The 20417-nt window shown below is 50.9% G+C and overlaps 1 long non-coding RNA gene across 3 annotated transcripts in view; it reads right to left on the minus strand.

The window, feature by feature from the left end:
* The window catches only part of LOC102548116 (uncharacterized), a 136823-nt gene that overhangs the window by 49119 nt on the left and 67287 nt on the right, over positions 1-20417 (minus strand). Inside the window, exon 2 of one of the 3 annotated variants that reach the window (XR_015620483.1) lies at positions 13657-13719. The exons of the other annotated variants lie outside the window; for them this stretch is intronic. This is a non-coding gene — a long non-coding RNA (uncharacterized LOC102548116). The remainder of the gene's footprint in view (positions 1-13656; positions 13720-20417) is intronic. 3 annotated transcript variants of the gene reach the window in all.

Below are 20417 nucleotides of genomic sequence, written 5' to 3' on the forward strand. Positions count from 1 at the left end.
AGCTCTGTCTTCTCCTGTGACTCTCCCCATCCTCCAGCTCCATTTCAGCCCTGGGTGGGGGCAACACTAGGTCCTTATACCCTCCAACAATTCCGAGAACCAGAGCGAAGCCATGCCGCCTGACCAAGCAGCCCACTAACAAGCAACCCACAAGGTCTCAGAAGTCATTCTGACTCCTGTCTCCTCTCCCTGGGGACCTGAGGACATACAGGGGCCAAGGCTTGCCCACTGCACATCTCACCGCCCAGATTCTTCTGAAGGCATTGATTTCCCTCCATCCTGACCTTTGTGGAGAGGCGCCCTGAGTTCCACCCAGGCCATTATAGAGCTGTGATGGTGGAGACACAAGGAGCCCCACCCCCCATTCCTTGCTCTGGACTCTTGCACCCGGGAAGAGCAGCCTGTGCGCGCACGCGTGCGTGCGCGCGCGCGTGCGTGCGTGCGTGCGTGTGTGCGTGTGTGCGTGTGTGTGTGTGTGTGTGTGTGTCCGAGTGCACGCACGCACGCTGTCAGTCCGGCCAGAGCTGTCTGAATTGAGGGCAGCTGAGAGGGGCTGGATTCACACCAACTCTGCAGCACTGCAAAGGAGGGTTTATGGTTCTTGATTACACCCAGCAGGGAGGCCTTCTTACTGATGAGAGAGAAATATTCAACAACCTGTCTTTGCAATGTGCTGATCTGTGGGGTGGGGGTGGGGGAGACCAGAATGATTTATGATTCATGAGTGAGGAGAAGAGGATTTTTCAGTCCAGGGCTCCCCCAAACCTTCGACACTTCCTTTCTTTTCATTCATTCATTCATTCATTCATTCATTTATTTATTTATTTTGCACTGGTGTGCGATGCTGTTCCAGGCAAAATTCTCCCTGGGGTCTCTTGCAAGCAGGGAGAAGCCCAGAAGGAGGCCGGCTGGAGAGGGGATGACCCTTCCAGCCCTCACTCAGCACTGGTTCAGAGAGGGACAGGACCCAGACAGCATTGCCTCTCCTAAGCAGCCTCTTCTATAAACCCCTCTCCTCGCTTCTCCAGCCCTTTCTGCCTCCCTTCCATTCAAACTCATTAGCTGCCTAAGCCCTGTGCCTGGCGTCCACAGTCAGCCCTAAGAAATGAGCAAATGGGTGTCTGGATGGAGGGCTGTTATCACCTCCTCCAGGGCACCTCTGGGTCTCCCCCGCTGTGTCTAATCACTTGCACCACGTCCTTTTTGGAAAAATAAGTTCGATGTAATAGATCGCACAGCACAGGGGGCACCTCCTTCTGCCTGCTACCACTGAAGCTCACTCCGGTTTGGAACGATGCACCGATACACGGATACACCGGATACACCGTGTGCGATACCTTCCCCTCCCCCATGGGGTGATGAGAGAAAGCAGAGTTGGTTTTGAGACGACCCTTTTTGTTGTCCCTTAGAGTCTATGAGAATTTTTTTTTCTTTTTTTCGGAGCTGGGGACCGAACCCAGGGCCTTGCGCTTGCTAGGCAAGCGCTCTACCACTGAGCTAAATCCCCAACCCCAGTCTATGAGAATTTTAAGGCCAGAGGATGGTCATGGAGAGTGTGGAAGGGGGAGGGAGAAGGGCCTGTCTTTTCACAAGAACTCTGAGCTCTTCCCTCCTCAAATATCAGGAAAAAAAATTGGGGGTTGGGGGGACACTTCTGACATCCACCCTTTTCACAGCTCTATTCAATGGCCCCAGTGTGCTCCTATAGCCCAGCAGAGACCTCCGCTACTCCCTTACTGCCTCAGTCTCCCAACTTGGGGGCAGGGGTCAACCCAGAAGGTAAAGAAGACACGCTGTCTTTACATGGCCAGCAGTATTCCAGTCTCCAAGATATGTCCTGGTTTCATGTCCCATTAGGACAATGAGGGGTGGGGAGGAATCATTAGCTTGCTACCCAAGCAGCTGCCCACTCCACCTCTCAACCTCACCAGAGTTAGATGCAAGATCTTCAAAGCCGGGGGAAGCTGGTGTCTGCCAGCAGACAAGGATACTGGGTATCTTGCAAGCCCAGAAGCAGGCTGGGTCAGCAACTGCTTACCTCGCCAAGGGAACCAGGGGTCAACAGTGAACCACCTGCCCTGATTGCCTGACCCGCGGGCTGCTGACAACCCTGTCAAGACGCTACACTTTCCCCTGGCTCTACACAGAATAGGGTCGGGAGAGGGGGCAGGAAGGGGTGGGGGCGCCACAGGGACCATACCCGCACCGCGAAACTTTACGCTGTAAAGTTAATCCACTGAAGCGTAGCCCAAAATAAGCGCACTGCCTAATGTGCCGGGAACTGCCGGTCGCAAGGCCAGACTGCAAGCGGATGTCTGCGCATCTCCGCCCGCCCGCCCGCCCGGAGCCTGCATTTAGCGCCAGCGAGGGAGTCTGGGCTGGAGCGCTGCTTTCACACCGACTCGAGCCGCGAGTTTATGGATCTTGATTGCACCCAGCAGGGAATCCTTTTTAGTGATGAGATAAAAAATATTCAACAACCTGTCTTTGCATTGGGTGTGTTGGACACACTTCCCTGCTTCGGAATCAGACATATGCGGGTTGTGGGAGTAGAGCTGCTGTCAGCAGGCCAGAACGCGCCTCTCCTCCCCTCCTCTCTCTTCTCCCGCATCTCCGGGCAGGGGGCGGGGAGCGAGGGGCTGGTGCGGCCGATCCCCGGCCATGCGCGGAGAGGACCCGCGGCGCCCCGGCGAAGCACCCACCCAGGTCCTCTTCCTGCGCGGCGCCCGGGCCGGCTTCCCCGCTCGGGCCTGCGGTGCGGCGGCTGGGCTGGCCTCCGGGGAGCCGGCGCCCGCGTGGGGCTCGCTGACAGCGCGCCCAGTAGAATATTGTATTAGTTGGTTGTGAGCTGTGTTCTCGTCAGGGTATCTGAGTTTCACAGAACAGACGGGGTGAGAGTTTTTGTGCTATATCCAGATTGGCTTAAAATAATGTCGGTTTTGTAGCTTATTAAACCACAGAAACTACACCAAAGTCAGACACGCTGCTGTCAGAAAACTCTCAGAGTCGGGGTTGGGGTAAGAGGGAACTCAGGCCAGGGGTCTGACCCCTGACCTCTCAGAAAGGCTTTAGAACTCTTTCTCCTCACTCCAGCCCAGGGCAGGCCTGAGCATGGGCACTGCCCACACTGGTCCGGAAGCCCTGCTGGGGACTCTGCAGGGTGAGGAGGCAAAGGCTGGAACTTGGTGAAGGCCCAGAGACAGCTTGATGCTGAGGTCTGCCCTGGCAAGGCAAGGACTGAGGTGGCCAAGGGGGAAGACTGAAAAATGCAGTTCCGGTCTGGGGGAAGCCCCTGTCTCCAGTCAGGAGGGACAGTTCTTTGCAGTCTTGTCTTGGAATCGCAGGGGAGAGGCAGGGACTTAGGGATTGGAAAGAGATGGTCAGGACATACAGAAGGGTCATCAGTACCCCTTCCCGGCCCAGAAATGCCTCCTTTCTAACAATTCTAATTCCAAAGGAATGGCTGTGTCACCTACTTGGGGGCAGGTGGCTCTGAGGGGATCATCATTGATGGTCCACTTTACACTGCACAGGACGTGTGTGCTGCAGAGAGCCCTGTCAGCAGGTGACACTAAGGCCCAGCGTGGGGAGTAGTTTTCCTGGAGAACACACAGATAACAAGTGGCAGTGTGGGGACTTGAACTCTCGTTGCAGAATGGAACTTCTGTGGTATTTGAACTTAAAGAATAAAGCTTCCTCTGACTGACTTATTCCTAGCCAGTCCAATGGCATAAAAGCCTGTTACCCTACCACGCAAGACACTGAGGCAGGAGGACTGCCATGAGTTTGAGGCTAGCCTGAGCTACATGGTGAGTTCCAGTCAGCCTAGGCTACAGAGTAAAAGCTGATCTCAAAACTACAAAAGGTGGGAGAGGCTGAGGAGATAACAGGGTGTTTGTTTGCCTTACAGGAAGGAGGGCCTGAATGTGATCCCCAGAACCTGCCTAAAAGCAGACAGTGCTGGTCTGCCCAGCACTGGGGTGCATGGAGACAGCTCAGTGGCCAGCCAGCCTAGCCTACGGCAAAATTCAAGTGAGAGACTCTGTCTCAAAAAAAAAAAAAAAAAAGGAGAAGGAGGAGGAAGAGGAAGAGAAGGAGAAATGAAAAGAAAGAAAATGTAGGTGACACCTAACTACACTCAATGTACATGTATGGGCACATGTGTGCACTTGCACACTCACACACACAAAAGAAGGAAGCCTAAAACAGTGAAAATATCAAGGGAAATCAAATCCCACCTTCATGTCAATCTATCTGTTGTCTGTCTAGATAGCAATGTTCTGAGGCACCACAGTCACAGGCCAACACTCATATCTCCTATCTACCCACTTACCCGAACACCCAGAAGTCATTCTCTGTAATTCCTTCCCCTCTACCCACCATGAATACCAGGGCTTGTGCCTCTGGGACTGCATCCCCACTTCCACCACCAGGCCTACCCCACCATGTCTGTCACCTTCTGCCCAGGAGCTGCTGCAGCTTTCTGTTTGCTCCCCTGCCTCACGCTGACCTCCCTACTCCAATCCATAGGCAGCCAGAGGACCTTCCAGGGAGACCATGCTACCCTAGATGCTTCCTTTCCTGTGCTATCAGTTAGAGACTTCATCCTACAGACACACCACCCCTGTCACCCCATATACCAACCACTAGGAAAGGTAGCCCTCCCAACCACAAGCTCGGTCAGTGACTTCCTGGTTGGGCACTGGCAGGGCAATCTGCTTGGTACCTGGGCTTTCAGGAAAGTTTCACATCCCCACAAGAGACCAACTGAGAATAAAGAGCAAGCAACAGGAAGCTGGTAGGAATGTGTGGTTTCAGGAGGCCCCAGCATGGGTACAAGACCATAGCCACCCTACTCAGAGCCAAGAGACCAGAGATACCCCACCCAGAGCCAAGAGACCAGAGACACCAAACCCAGAGCCAACAGAACAGAGACACCAAACCCAGAGCCAAGAGACCAGAGACACCAAACCCAGAGCCAACAGAACAGAGACACTCAACCCAGAGCCAAGAGACCAGAGACACCAAACCCAGAGCCAAGAGACCAGAACCATGAGACCAGAGACACCCAACCTTGAGCCAAGAGACCACAGCCACCCCGCCCAGAACCATAAGACCAAAGACACTCAACCCAAAGCCAAGAGACAAGAGCCATCACACCCAGAGTCAAAATACCACAGCCATAACACCAGAAACACCCCACCCAGAGCCAAGAGACCAGAAACACTCAACCCAGAGCCAAGAGACCAAAGCCACCACACACAGAGCCAAGAGGCAGAGGTTCTCAGTGGTTATGATTTGGGATTGGGAGGCTCAGTCAGTAACATACTTGTCTAGTGCCCTAGCCATTGTTCTACTGCTGTAAAGACACCATGACCAAGGCAACACTTACAAATGAAAGCATTTAACTGGGGGCTTGCTTATAGTTTAGTCCATTATCATCTTGGCAGGAGCATGGCATCATATATGACAATGGAACAGTGTCTGAGAGCTACATCCTGATCTGCAAACAGAGAAAGAGAGAGAGAGAGAGAGAGAGAGAGAGAGAGAGAGAGAGAGAGAGAGAGAGAGAGAGACTGGGCTTGACATGGGATTTTGAAACTTCAAAGCCCACCCCCAGTGACACATTTCCTTCAGCAAGGCCATACCACCTAATCCTTCTAATCCTTTCAAATAGTTCCACTCCTTGGTGACTAAGCATTGAAATATATGAACCTTTTTATTCAAACCATGTTATCTAGCATGCATGAAGCCATAGATTGGACCCCCAGAACCATGTAAACTAGGACATGGTAGTACATGCTTAAAACCTCAGTTCAAGGTCATACTCAGCTATATAGAGAGTTTGGGGCCAGACTGAGCTACAAGAGACCTTTTCTCAAAAAAAAAAAAAAAAAAAAAAAAAAAAAAAAAAAAAAAGATTGAGCCTAGGCCCAAATCCTACTTCCAGTATTTGGCCCTGTCTTTGGTACTCTGAGCCTCATTTTCAGACAATGTGAGGTGCTTTAATAATGTCTGAAGTTGGTTGCAAGGGTTATAATAGTTAATACATAATGGCAAATTTGGAACATGAGGCTGGACAAATGGGTCAGCAGCTAAGAACACTTGCTGCTCTTGCAGACTTGGGGCTGATACCCAACATCTACCCAGTCCTTCACAACTGTCTAGGACTCCAGGCATCCAATGCCTTCCTCTGACCTCTGTGGGCACCAGGCACACATGTGCTACACATACATGCATGCAGGCCAAACATGCATACACAGAGAATAAAAACAAAATAAAAGGAATTAGGAGCAGGCTTGGCATCCAGTGTTATATAAATGCTGTCTGCTTGCCATTGCTGTCTCCATCCTGCATGAACAATCCATGCCCCATTTCCTATCGCTCTGACCCTCAATCACCTTCACAGACCTCTCCTCTTCCTCCCCCGCCCCATACACACACACACACACAGAGACAAACACACACTCAGATGCACACACACACACACACATACACACATACGCACACATACACACACATACACACACACACATACACACACATACACACACCCACTCAGATGCACACACATATACACACACTCAGGTGCACACACACACATATACACACACACATATACAGACACACGCACATACACACACACACATACACACAGACATACACACACGCATATACAGACACACACACACACACACATACACAGTCACACACATTCACACACATACACACACACACACACATACACACTGAGATACACACAGGTACCCCTGTACAACACCAACCTCCCTACCTATGGGGTTTTTTGCATTTTGGGGTTCTCTTCAGCTTCAGCCTCAAGGCCCAGGCCTCTAACTCTCTAACTTTTGCTACATCAGCATTCTAAATCAGGAGATTCTCCTGAGAACCCCATCCAACTTTCTCCCTGTGCATCCTCGAGCCTGTCCCCATCTAGACTTCCCAGCAGATAAGAAACTTCCTGATAGGGAAGGAGAATGAGATAGGCAGGCATCAGCCATGGCATACCACAGTGGGCAAGTCGATGTGCCCGGGCCTGGGGAATGACTCTTGTCTGGTGTATGGTGTGCAGAAGCTATTCTATAGCCTTCCCTCAGTAGCACCAGGAGGCGTTCTTTGCAACCCTGTAGAAGTTTCCCACAGCAAGGCTCAGTCACACCAAGAATTTAGTTCCTAACACCCACTCAGGTCAACCCTTTCATCACTAAGACTTTTTACTCAGGGGAGGGAGAAGTTGGAGTGAGATAAAGCAAAATTTGAATCCATTGCCTCCTGATTGCAATTTCATGGATACCACTGGGCCTCTCTGACCTCCTCTCCTCTAAAAGACAGGAATAGGTACCCAAGGATGGTTGCGGGGAATGGCCAAAGAGATGAGAAATTTGGAAGCAGGAGAAGGGTGGGGCTCGTTCCCACAATCTTGAGCTGGCCATTCTCTATTTACTCGGTTCCAACATTCATTTTCTGTCTTGCGTGTGTCTCAGGAGCCTCATCTAAGAAGTATGCTACTCCGTCCTCCAGCTTCCAGGACAGGGTGCTATGTGTTGTGTCTACAGGAGAGGGAAAGAGGAAGGGAAAGAGAAACCTAGGATACATAGCCTGTTTCCTCTCTAATCTGTGACATTGTGACCCCAGCTGTGAAGTTCCCCTACCCTAGTCCTGTCCCCCTCCCCATGCTTTCTTCCCATTGATACAAATGTCTCACTGGATAAATTAAGGAAGTAACCCTGATACAATGGTTCCTGTCTCATCCCCTCCAACGTCACCTTTGGCTGATCTCAGTGTAGCCCCGACCTGGAGCCATAGGTACCTTTCATGCTCTACAGTTGTTCCACCTGCCTGCTAAGTCTGGGGATTTGGGTCATTGACGGGATGAGGGCAGGGAAGACTGACAAGACTCTGGGAAGGTTCTACCTTTGAGGGGTCCCTGCAATGGGAGGAGTCCCGTCCATTGCCCACCTCAGCCAATACTGCTACAGGCAAAGTGGCAACCTGACCAGGTGAAGACTTCCAAGGCAGCCACTAGGAGACTCAGGCCAGGGGCCTTTGTTCCCCACACCTGGAGCGCGAGCCTGCTTTGCCTGGGAGGTAGAGGCTCTGGTTTAATTAAGGATCATAGCAGAGAATTCTCTCTTGTTATTTTCTGAATAAATTAAGGAAGTAACTTTGATGCCGTATCATTTTCATCTAATCAGGAACATTCTGAAATTAACATATTGTTTTCCCATTAGAAACCCCATCAGCCCCCAAATCAGATAACCAGGCTGGAGGCTGCCAAGGCCCCTCTGTCCTGGGGCGGGTGCATGCTGCGGGGACAGACAAGAACTTGCCGATACTGCCACAATCCTTTCTTGATTCGTGGGATGGCTTCTGGCAGTTAGCGAAGGTCTTAGCCCTGGCCAGGGGGTTGGGTGGGGTCTCCTGCCACCCAGGCAAAAGGAAGGGCCCGGGGGATAACTGTAGAATGGCTTGAGTTGGATCAGAACCTTCCCAGGTGCTCATGAAAGTCACGCTGAGCAGAAGGAAGCATCGAGCTCCTTCCCAAGAGCCCTCACTCCACTTGGACCCAGGCAGTCTCTCGGGTCTCATCTCTCACAGGTAGAAAAACTCGGGAGCCTTGGACCCAGTACCTGAGAAGCCTCGAGGCCATCCATGCAAGGTAGGGCCAAGAGGCTGCCAGAGATTTACAAAATTTCCCAGAATGCCGATTTCTCACCTCTTATAAAGCTCCTCAGGGGCTTGAACTGAGGGGTACCAAGCCCACAGCATGCTGGGGTCCATGGGGTGGAAGATGAAAGGATCCCAGAATTAGACCAGCCTCAAAAGAGGCTTGCCACTTCCTAAACCCTACTACATGAGGACCCTCTCCAGTCTTTCTTGGCAGGATCCCAGACAGCAGGTTATGCAAATCATGTGGTGTAGCCATGTGTACTGAGATAGACCCAGACATACTTAAGAGTGGCTTTTCAGAGGTGCTTGGTGATGAGGTCAGAATTTCTGTCTGTCACCCCTCCAAGAGTACCCCTTTATCCACAAGGTAAAGACACCCTAAGACACTCTTCCCTCCCCAATAGACACATAAAGCCACAGCTATTACCTTGTCCTATATATGCTAAGTGACTATGGGTAGGTGGCACATACTCTGTGTATACAGTGGACAAGGAATAACTTACCACCCAGTGAAACAGAGCGGGACAGCGGGCCATCTCATCACGCTATTTAGAATGGCATGCAACTTAAAACTCATACACTGGTTATCTCTAGATTCTCCATTTAATATTCTGTGACCCTGGCTGACCATGGGTAACTAAAACTGAAGAATGCAAAGGAGGTTGACAGAATACCACATGCCTACCATCCCTACTCAGACTTCTGACTCTGGTCTCTAGCTTCCAGGCCCTCCTTCCTTCCTCCCTCTTCTTTCTCTCACCTCTTCTCTTTCTCCCCTCTGTCAGCTCTCCACCTTACTCCAGGCTCTCAAGAAGCCAAGACCCTTACCTAGAATGCAAGACAAACCTCTCTTCACCCATGCAAGGTCTCCACCCTGCTCTGCCTCTCTCAGTGCCAGAGCAGGAGACAGAGATTGCCAGCTCCCAGAGAGGGCTCAGAGACTCCCGCTGCTCTCCTGACCCCGCCCAGCACCCCAAGGACATGACCAGGCCTTAGCAACCATCTAAAGACAGTGTGAAGAAAGGCAGTGAGAGAGGCATAGCAATTGACAAGGAGGAGGGTGACTGTCACACATGCACAACATGAAGTAAGAGGTGGGGTGAATGCAAACAGGCGCTCAGCCTGCTGGCCTTGCTTAGACCCTGTTTCTCTGTGGTTTTCTCATCTGGCTCCCAGAGTTAAGCAGATCAAAGGAGGAGAATCCAGAGAACACAAAACTGAATAAAAGACAAGGAAATAGCATGGTGAACTGCACATAGGTCCCTTGGAAACAGAGGAACAGGAGTCCTCCAAGCCACTTGAACCCCTAGGGCCAGGAGAGCAGTAACAAGGAACCCTGGGAAGTGGGCTTTAGACATAGGCCCTGTCTGCCCCATCCCCTGCTGGATTTGGGCCTCTACTTGAAGCCAAGGATCAGCATCTCGCAGGTGGATCCACGTTGTGCAGAGACGCCGTCTCAGTTCTTTGTGCAAACTTCCTGGCCGAGGCCCGCCGTCTGCTTGCCTGAGAGTGTGGGTGGGAGGGTGCACATGGTGGTGGTGGGTGCAAGCAGGGTAGGAGAGGAGGTGAGACTGTGGGGGAAGGGCCTGAGGGTGCAAATGAGGACAGCCAAGTAAGGATGGTTCAGGCGGGAACAGCAGGAGCCCCTAGCCAGGTGCTAAGGACAGGTTCTCGCTGTGGCTGCCCAACTCATTTTCTGCTCTAAACCCTCACCTAAGACCTTGTCCTTGAGTTTTCAAGACCCACACAGCTTCTAGGGGCCACCGTACAAAAAGAAGCACCAGTTCCATGATCTCCTGACTCTCGCAGCCCACCTTACCACAATGGGGATCTCGGGATGGATGGAGAACATAGTTAACCAGGAGATGTTTTATATATTTGGCTTGGTGAATTCTTCCTACAATCTTTTCCGGCTTTTCTGGGTGTGATTTCCAAATCGGTACTTGCTAGCATAATGCCAGACACACAGTAGGCGTCCTTCTGCTGGCCCATGCTGCCGGGCCTGTTTCTTCATTTTTGTCTCCTATCCCAAGCTGATATAGACCTCCAAGTCCCCTCCGTCATTTTAGAGTATCAGTGTCCCTTCCTTTTGGCACATAGATTTGGCTCATGATTTTAGTCGTAAATCAGTCAGTCTCCCTGGCCCCACCTCTACTTCCTAAGTGTCCCAGCACCCGGGGTCCAAGAGAGAGTCTGGAACCGCCATGAACCTCCCCGGGTTTGCTAGAAGTTGGTTCCATAGAGGTATCTATCTCGTTCCCTGCCTGAGTCTAGCTGGGACCCAGCCAGTGCATTGGGATGCCCCTGCTGTGTTTGGCTAAAGCTTGTTGTCAAACCTGGTTGTGGGGAGGAGAGGTAGGAGGTAGTGAGCGAGCAGGGAGGGTGGCCTGGCAGGGCTCGGGGAGCGGGCACACCCTGGGTGAGGTCATGCCTGCCTCACACCTCTGGTATTCTGGTTGATCACTATCTGCTCCCCCAATACAGGCAGCACAGAGGCAGGCAAAGGAGATGGTAATGCTATGGTCTACCTCCAGACAGGACAGCAGCTACAGCTGAGCCCCGGCCTGCCCCGCCTGCCGTCTGCTGTTCCCACTGCCACCTCCACCCCCTTCTTCCCTCCCCACCAGATGGACAGACAGACAAAGAAGGCTGACTGCCCTGTGGGAGAGAAGCCCACTTCTAACATACCGCCCCTACCAGATTGAGCTCTACAGTTTGACCTCCTAGGAAGGACCCTCAGAAGCCTAGAAAGGGGAGGAGAGGGCTTAGAAGAGGGAGGGTCCCAGTGAGGTTCCTCCTTGAAAACACCCATAAGTCACTTCCACCGGTATTCCCCTGCTCCTCCCTTCCACCTCAATCAAACTTTAATCATTCTGGTAACCACTGTTACAGAGGGGAACACAAGACTACCACCAACTGCAGAGGACGAAATACAGATTCTCATGCCCAGAGTGCGCCAGGCAAGCTGGTATAGTATAGCTGCCTGGATTCCTGAGCCTGCAGGGATGGCTAAGTCCTGTGAAGGTGTGGTGGGGGCACACTGGTGAACTTGGGAGAGCCTTGGGTTTCAAGGAACTAGAGAAGGGTCTGTCACCAGTTCTTCTCATTACAGAAGATACTGGGGGAGTGGGTCCATGGACACCAGAGGGGGAACCAAGTGCCAGTGCTTCTGTTCCCTGTTCCCTTAAGTTGTCCCAGCTTCCGCCTGGCCTTAGAGCAGGGAAATCAAGATCCTTAGACACTGGCAAGGCAGGCTCTGGAGGAGAATATGGTCTCTCCTTGCATCTTGCCTTCCTTACACTATTAACACACACACACACCATGAAGAGAGACAAAGAAACAGAGACCTAGAGACAGAAAGATCCACCTTCTTCTCCATGTGCCACAGATGATGCCAATCATTTCCCCCACATGGTCTCCGAACAGCAGGAACAGCAGCACCTGAGAACTCACTCATTAGGAAAGCAAGTGAGCCTGCACCCACGTAAGGTGAAAGGAGAGACCCAGCTCCACAGAAGCTGTCCTCTGACCTCTACACATGCACATACCATGCATGCACATACATATCATCAACAACGCCTCCGTCACCTCCCCCTCCCCTCCCCCTCCCCTTCTCCTCCCCCTCCTCCTCCTCTTCCCCTTCTCCTACTACTTCTTCTTCTTCCTCCTCCTCCTCTTCTCCTCCTCCCTCTTCTTCCTCTTCCTCTTCCTCTTCTTCTTCCTCCTCCTCTTCCTCCCCCTCTTCTTCTCCTTCTCCCTCTCCCTGTTCTTCTTCTTCTTCCTCCTCCTCCTCCTCCTCTTCCCCCTCTTCCTCCTCCTCCTCTTCTCCTTCTCCCTCTCCTTCCCCTTCCTCTTCCCCCTCTTCCTCCTCCTCCTCTTCTCCTTCTCCCTCTCCTTCCCCTTCCTCTTCCTCTTCTTCCTCTTCCTCCTCCTCCTCTTCCCCCTTCCTCCTCCTCCTCTTCTCCTTCTCCCTCTCCTTCCCCTTCCTCTTCCTCTTCTTCCTCTTCCTCCTCCTCCTCTTCCCCCTCTTCCCCCTCCTCCTCTTCTCCTTCTCCCTCTCCTTCCCCTTCCTCTTCCTCTTCTTCCTCTTCCTCCTCCTCCTCTTCCCCCTCTTCCTCCTCCTCCTCTTCTCCTTCTCCCTCTCCTTCCCCTTCCTCTTCCTCTTCTTCCTCTTCCTCCTCCTCCTCTTCCCCCTCTTCCCCCTCCTCCTCTTCTCCTTCTCCCTCTCCTTCCCCTTCCTCTTCCTCTTCTTCCTCTTCCTCCTCCTCCTCTTCCCCCTCTTCCTCCTCCTCTTCTCCTTCTCCCTCTCCTTCTTCCCCTTCCTCTTCCTCCTCCTCCTCTTCTTCTTCATCCTCTTCCTCTTCCTCCTCTTCCTCCTCTTTCTCCTGCTTCTTCATCATAATAATAATAGTAATAATAACTTTTTTTTCAAAAGGAAAAGCAAGTCCTTTGGCCCCTGCCTAGACTGATCTGATCAGGCTGCTGCAGAATCTCCCAGGAGTCCACAAATATGTCCTCTTGCATGCTCCAGCTAAGAGGCCTAGGTTTAGGGTTCTCAACCTTGAACCGATGCACAGGTCACCTGGGGCCATGGTCAAATGCAAACTAAAGGATGCCAGTGTGGAGTGTGGTGTGTGGGGTCCAGCCCAGGGCCTGATAATCCTCTGTGTTTCTTAAAAGGACCTGACTGAAGCCAATGCAGATAACCCTCAGACCACACTTGCAACAGCAAGGTTTAGTCCAGCCGTGGTTCTCCTCCCTGGCTGACCTTTAGAATTCCCTAGAGAGCCTTTAAAAATAGTAGTGTCTGAGCCCTAGCTCCTGAAAAACAGATTCATTGATCTGAGGTGACACCGGAGGATAGGAAGGTTCAGCAATTTCCCCAGATGATTCTAATATACAATACCGTCCTCGGTCGGGGGTGAGGCAGGGATGTGCTGGGTGCATAAGCCCCATATACCTGCTTACCTTCTAGGATCTTCTTCACCTTTTCAGGCTTCCTGGTCCCCTCCAACATCTTCTCGCTGACATCTGCAATTTGACAGACATGGAGGTCCCCAGCCAGTCAGACAGACAGACCCAACACAGGTGAACATGAGCGCACAGACATGGGCAGGCTCCCTTTGTATATGTGTCCTGGACACTCCCGAGGAATGGAGGTAGAGAAGCTCATACAAGCAAACACATGACATACAGAAACACACACCTACCTCGATGGAGGTAAAGACACCCATCAGTGTGTTTCTGAGGTGGGGGGGGTTGATCTTGTACCTCATTCCACTACACAGGGAAACCTAGAAACACAGCAGTGTCTTTCCCTATCAATTTTGGTGTCCCTGGAGCCACAGGTCAGCCAGCCTTCCTCCTGTCCAGTACCATTGAGTTCTCCTGGCTAGGAGCTAGTATCACTCAGAGGCTTTAGTGCACGTGTCCTCAATAACTTGGGGGGGGTTGCGATTCAGGATTCATGCCTGCCTCCCTAAGCCCAGATGAGCCACAAGGATCTGGTCCCTTCTGAACCTGTGGGTGTCTTCAGCCCCTCAGCCCTTCATGGTATTGCTGTGTGCAAGCCTCCTTTGAGTTTAAAATCTCGCACCCCCACCTTGCATCCCAGAGCCCTCCACAGACAGGCCTGATTGATGACTCGGGGGGACTGCGGCTGCCGCAGGCCTATTTTATGATGTCATTAGGCAGCTTTGGCAGCGGGAAGGAATCCCTCCTGACATCATAAAGGACTTGATATTTCGCTAATGTTATCTTGGCGGCGTGTCGCCCTGACATTTTCTCTTCGCTGCACCCCGCCCCCCAGGACCAGGAGTTGTCTAACTACAGCCTGGAAAAATGCAAAACAGACAAATGCACCCTCTGGGGACAGCAGGAGAAAGCTAATAGACCATCCCTGGCTCCCCATCCACAGAAGTGCTTTAGGTGGCAAGCATGATGTGCTTATCAAAGGGGACCCAGGCTGCCTCCCCTTCCTGTCTCAGTTTCCTGCTGCAGCAGGGATTGGGGTTTGGCACTGGGACTCTAGGCTACATCACTTAACTTTTGCCCAGACTGGGCATCAGTGACCACGTCTACACTTCCACCCACGTTGGTTTTTGAACCAGACCATTATGAAGATGGTCCCAGGCGAGGTTGAGAGCTGCAGAACTTCCTGCAAAGATCTGCAGGAACAGAAAGAGAGCCCAAGACCCCACTCTGAAACTCAGAGTGGCTTGCAACTGAGTGGCCTGGCTTATAATTCACCCAGACCCAGAATGGTGTAACCCTGCCTCCGGCTGAAGCTCACTGTCTTCAAAGGACCAAGATCAGCTACTGGGCTGAGACAAAACAGAGGCGGCTTTGCTGAAAACTTCTTATACAAACAGGACAAGCAGAGGCCAGTAGCAAGGGACCATTTTCAAATTCCCAGAGTAGCTTGGGTTGCGCAGGACTGGCAGGAGGAGAAAGATCCTGTGACCCTGGGTACTTCTTAGATCACTTTCAAAGAAGCCCAGCGAAGTCCTCTCCTACCCAGGCAAAAGCATCTACCTACAACCAGGACCCCAGAAGCCCTGACAGATGAACTTGCAGTTTACCCCCCCCCCCCCCCGCACAGAAGCCAAGCTTTCTCCCTCCCCTTGAGGCCAGCTCCCACCCCCGCCCCCACAAAGGCTCCTGGCTCTATGTCCTGAGAGCTGGAAGTACAAGTCTGTGCCACCCACACAGTTTATACAGTGCCGGGAATCAAACCCAGGGCTTGATTCACGGTAGGCAGGCTCTCTACCAACAAGGCCACATTTATCTATAGAAGAAAGAGTCCTGCTTATGCAGCCCAGGCTGGCTCCAAACTTGTCATTCTGCTACCTAAGTTTCTGAGTGCTAAGATTATATCTATGTGCCACCACACCTGGCTTCCATGTTCTAATGATGTATGTATTTTTTTATAAGCGTTTCTTTTTCTTTTTCTTTCTTTCTTCCTTTCTTTCTTTCTTTCTTTTTTTTTTTTTTTTTTTCGGTGCTGGTGACCGAACCCAGGGCCTTGCGCTTGCTAGGCAAGCGCTCTACCACTGAGCCAAATCCCCAACTTCATGATGTATGTATTTTTTACTCTCTGTGTATGAGTGTTTTACCTGCATGTGTGTATGTGTGCTGAGGGTATGCCTGGCACCTGCCGAGGCTTGAAAAGTTTGTCAAAACCCCTGGATCTGGAGTTATAGTCAGTTGTGAGTCACACTAAGGTACTAGGAACTGAACTCAGGACCTCTGCAAGAGCAGCCAAGTGCTCTCAACTGCTGAGCCATCCCTCCAGCCTCCAACAGTATTTTTAGGTACATAAAATAAGACACAGGACTGCAAAAGAAAGTCATTCTATTGAAATGTGGTTCTAACCAGGGACCTCTGGGTCAAACGGCCAGTTAGACTCCTTGTGTAAACTAACACTCCAGTCTGCCAAGGTAGTTTTTGGGTGGAGAAGTTCAGAGTCAACCTCTGCTACAGAAAGGATGTGTCCAACCTGGGTGACATAAAATTCTGCCACCAGTACTCCATCCAAAAAAAAAAAAAAAAAAAGTCCACACATTAAGATAACAACACTATGCTTAGCCACAAACAGATTGAGTTTTAGATGGGTATGGGTGACTCGAGTTGTAAAGAATCCCTGCTTCTCTCAGAAGAAATAACTTGAAACCTGGTGAGACCATCTTCCCCTGGTTCCTCCAAAAACTGCTCTGCCGCCCCCAACTGCATCAAGTGCTTCTTCTTAGCCCTGAAGTGGCTAGACCCCTCCCCCATTCCAGGTGCTAATGGCGCATGCATATAGAGGTGTCTCTCTCTAAGGCATTGTTCTAAGCAGTGGAGAGACAAGCAAACATGGAGCAGCCCCAGTCCTGCTTCACGCAGGAAGCGTTCTCTGCATAAAGCACAAACAGCAGCCACGCTAGCTGCCCTGAGAGTGGATGGGAGGTTGCTTTCCAAACCACTCTCCCCAGACCCTCCTCAGCCAGCATGCCCTCCTAGAAGCTACTAACCCCCACATTCCCAGGGCCTGGCTCACTTCCTACCTTAGTCTGAGTTCATTTGAGGTCTGGTTCCCTTCTATGGCCTGGCTGAGTGGGAGGCTCCAGGAAGGACTACCTTGGTCTTGAATGTACCCGAAGGATAGGGCCGGAACTAAGAGAATAAGTCCTTTGGAAGAGCAGCAAGTACTCTTAACCGAAGCCACCTCTCTGCCCCCTCCGATGATATCCATTAATTTTAAATATTTTTATAATAATTTATTTCTCTTCCTTCTGTACACATTGTTTTTGTCTCTGTGCAGGGCCTTGGATCTCCCGGAACTGGAGTTAGGAGTGATTATAAGCCATCATGTGGGAATTGAACTCAGGACCTCTGGAAGAGCAACCAGTGCCCTTAACCACGGAGCCATCTCTCCAGTCCCAAATATTTTTGTTAACTTATGTACTCTCTAACTTTTAATGAATATTCTTCTTTTAAATTCTATTCTATTAGTTATTAGCAAAGGACCAGGAATGTTTGTCCATACCTTTATTTCCAGCACTTGGGAGGCAGAAGCAGGAGGACCTCTGTGAGTTCCAGGTCAGCCAATATATACAGGGAGACCCTGTCTCAAAAGTCACTGACATTGGTCCCCAGCTCCGAAAAAAAAAAAAAAGAACCAAAAAAGAAAAGTCACTGATAAAAGGAGAAGTTTGCAAGGAGAAGGCGAGATGTGGAAAGCATCTGATAAACGTGAGGTAAAAGCTGGGATGTCTCATGTTTTACTAAAACCATCTTTCAGCATTTGTGCTCTGAGCTCAAATTGGGGGGTCAAAATGTTGGGGGTCAGGTCCTGGGCTAGGGAACTATGGGGCAGGCAAGGTGGATCTCACCCAGGCCCTTCCTCTAAGGCTATAAAAAATAATAATAATAATAACATTAGAAAGGGTGTTGGAGAGATGGCTTAGCAGTTGAAAACACTGGCTGCTCTTCAAGAGGTCTTAGGTCTGATTCCCAGCACTTACAACCATCTGTAATCCAATTCTTCTGGAACTTCACAGGCACAGCATGCACATGGTACACAGGCACACACGCAGACGATACGCCCAAACGCATAAAAAAAAATAAAGCTTACATTTTTTAAACTATTAAAATGGACAAGACATTTGTATCCATCCCATGAGAGAAACACATGGGGAAGGAGAGTTTCCAAGGGACCATGGAGTGTAAGCCTGGAAATCCCACTAGGAACAGCCGGCTCTTAATCCCCACCAGCCCTGGGAAAGGTATGGAGATAATAGCACAATGCATTATGGGTTGCAGGGCCAGCACCAGAGCTTGATTAAGGAGCTGTCAAGTCTAAGTCAACCTATCTGCTACCTCCCACCGGCACCATAGGAAGGATGGCTGGGACTACCTCCCAGAGAAGGAGGAAAGGTCAGGGCTTCTTAGCCACAGTCACCATTTGGGGTGATTATTAAAATACGGTTGGAATCAGAGCACGGTGGTCCATGCTGTAGTCCCTGCATTTGTGAGGCTTAGGCAGCGGGAGATCATGAGTTCCAGGCTAGTCTGAGCCATATAATATGATCTTGTCTCAAGTTAAAAGGGTAGGGGAAATGAAGGATGTCTCAGTGGTTTAGAGTACCTGCTGCTCTTTCAGGGGACCCCAGTTGGGCTCCTAGCACCCATACTGAGCGGCTCATAACTACCTGTAACACAAGCCTAGGGGGTCCAGTGCCCTCTACTGAACTCTGTAGGCACCAGCATTCATACACCAACCTGCTCGCACGTGCGCGCGCGCACACACACACACACACACACACACATATACATACTTGGGGTGGGGCTGGAAAGGCAGGGAGGGAAATACTAAACAGAAAGGAATTTAAATTTAATTTAAAATTTTATTTATTTATTATATATTAGTACCCTGTAGCTGTCTTCAGACACACCAGAAGAGGGCATCAGATCCCATTACAGATGGTCGTGAGCCACCGTGTGGTTGCTGGGATTTAAACTCAGGACTTCTGGAAGAACAGTCAGTGCTCCTAACCACTGAGCCATCTCTCCAGTCCGTGTGTGTGTGTGTGTGTGTGTGTCTGTGTGTGTGTCTGTGTGTGTGTCTACATGTTTGTTTCATTTTGTTAATTTTTGCTCTTGTGCAAGCTAAGAACTCACTCTGCCTCTAAGCTCCACACTTCTACTCACATGTCCATGTACACCTAACTTAGTGTGAGCATTTCTGTTATGTCTGTAGACACATGTCCGTGAATGTAAGTTCTATACTCTCGCTGCCTGTGCAAGAGTGTCCATAGCGTAAGCACGGATACCTGCCTGTGTCTGTGGACGTGGGCCACGCCCTTCTGTTGGCATCCATCTCTACATGTGTTTCTGCACGTCTGTGTCAGAGCCCCTCTATCTATACACATCTGTAAAGCTGACCATGCTTGTGCATGTGTGTGTCTGAATCTGGGCTCATGTGTGGGTACACTTCTTTATCTTATTTATTCGTTTGTTTATTCTGCTCTCATATATCTTGACCACGGTTTCCCCTTCTTATTCTCCTCCCAGGGCCTCCCCTCTTCCTCCATTGTGGGTGCATTTCTTGATGTGTGTATCCTCATCCTTGCCTTGAACTGAGGCCTCCTGGGCCCCCACAATTCTTTGCTCTGCTGAGAAGGAAGCCTCATTCTGGTTTCCCATGGCTTGGGACTCTTGGAGAAGTACCTGCTGGCTGGTGCTTCTTATGCGTGGCGTCCTCTTTCCTCACCTCACCCCATATTGTTTATCTGTTCTTCTCATCATCCCTGCCCCATTTTCTCCCTCTTCTCCTTCTGATCTCTCAACTCTCTTGAAGAGACTGGGCCTCGGGCTGCCATGCAGGCCTCTGCTGAAGCCTCACTCACATGGACTCACTCCAGAGCCACACAGGCTTCTGGGGCATTAAATTAAAGCCATGGGCTGGGGAGATGGCTCAGTGGTTAAGAGCACCAGCTGCTCTTCCAGAGGTCCTGAGTTCAATTCCCAGCAGCCACATGGTTGCTCACAACCATCTGTAATGGGATTTGATTGCTTTTTTTGGTATATCTGAAGATAGCTATATATAAAATAAATAAATAAAAACAAAAAATCCCAAACACACACACACACACACACACACCTGTGTCCTCTGACGTACATGCTCACAACACATGCTCGAAACACTGGCACTTCCCACCACTGCCTGCAACAGAATCCCAGTGCAGCCTGGCTTTGCCATCCCTGAAGATACTCTCCTCAAGTCAGGTCACCCCTTGGCTCACTCTTGCCAACTTCTAGCTTTGACTAACTCCCTAGTACTCAGCCACCCACCTGCGTCTGCCCACTGGCCCTGGCCCAGGCCCCAGGCTGCAGAATAGCATTTGCCCCATTCTGCCAGTTGCCAATTCAACCAAATTTCACACCCAACAGTGGAGCTGAGCCAGTGGGCTTGTTGTGGCCCGCTTGGTTCAACAACATCGGGGTGGCTCAGGGGAGCCAGTATCCTGTAGCAGCAGATAGAACAGCCCCATGTGTGGGCAGGCCTGCCCTGAGAGGTCTCTGCTGCTACCTCTCCGAGTCGCCCACCTCCTCCAGCCTTAGGCAGCCTTGCCTCTGAAATGGGACAATATGGATGCCCCCGCTGACATGACAAATTGACACATCCCCTCCCAGATGACAAAGAGCCTTTCCCTAACCACCCCATGTTTACTCATTACAGCAACTCT

Source organism: Rattus norvegicus, chromosome 5 (genome assembly GCF_021556685.1).
Source record: "Rattus norvegicus strain SHRSP/BbbUtx chromosome 5, alternate assembly SHRSP_T2T, whole genome shotgun sequence".
Classification (NCBI taxonomy): domain Eukaryota; kingdom Metazoa; phylum Chordata; class Mammalia; order Rodentia; family Muridae; genus Rattus; species Rattus norvegicus.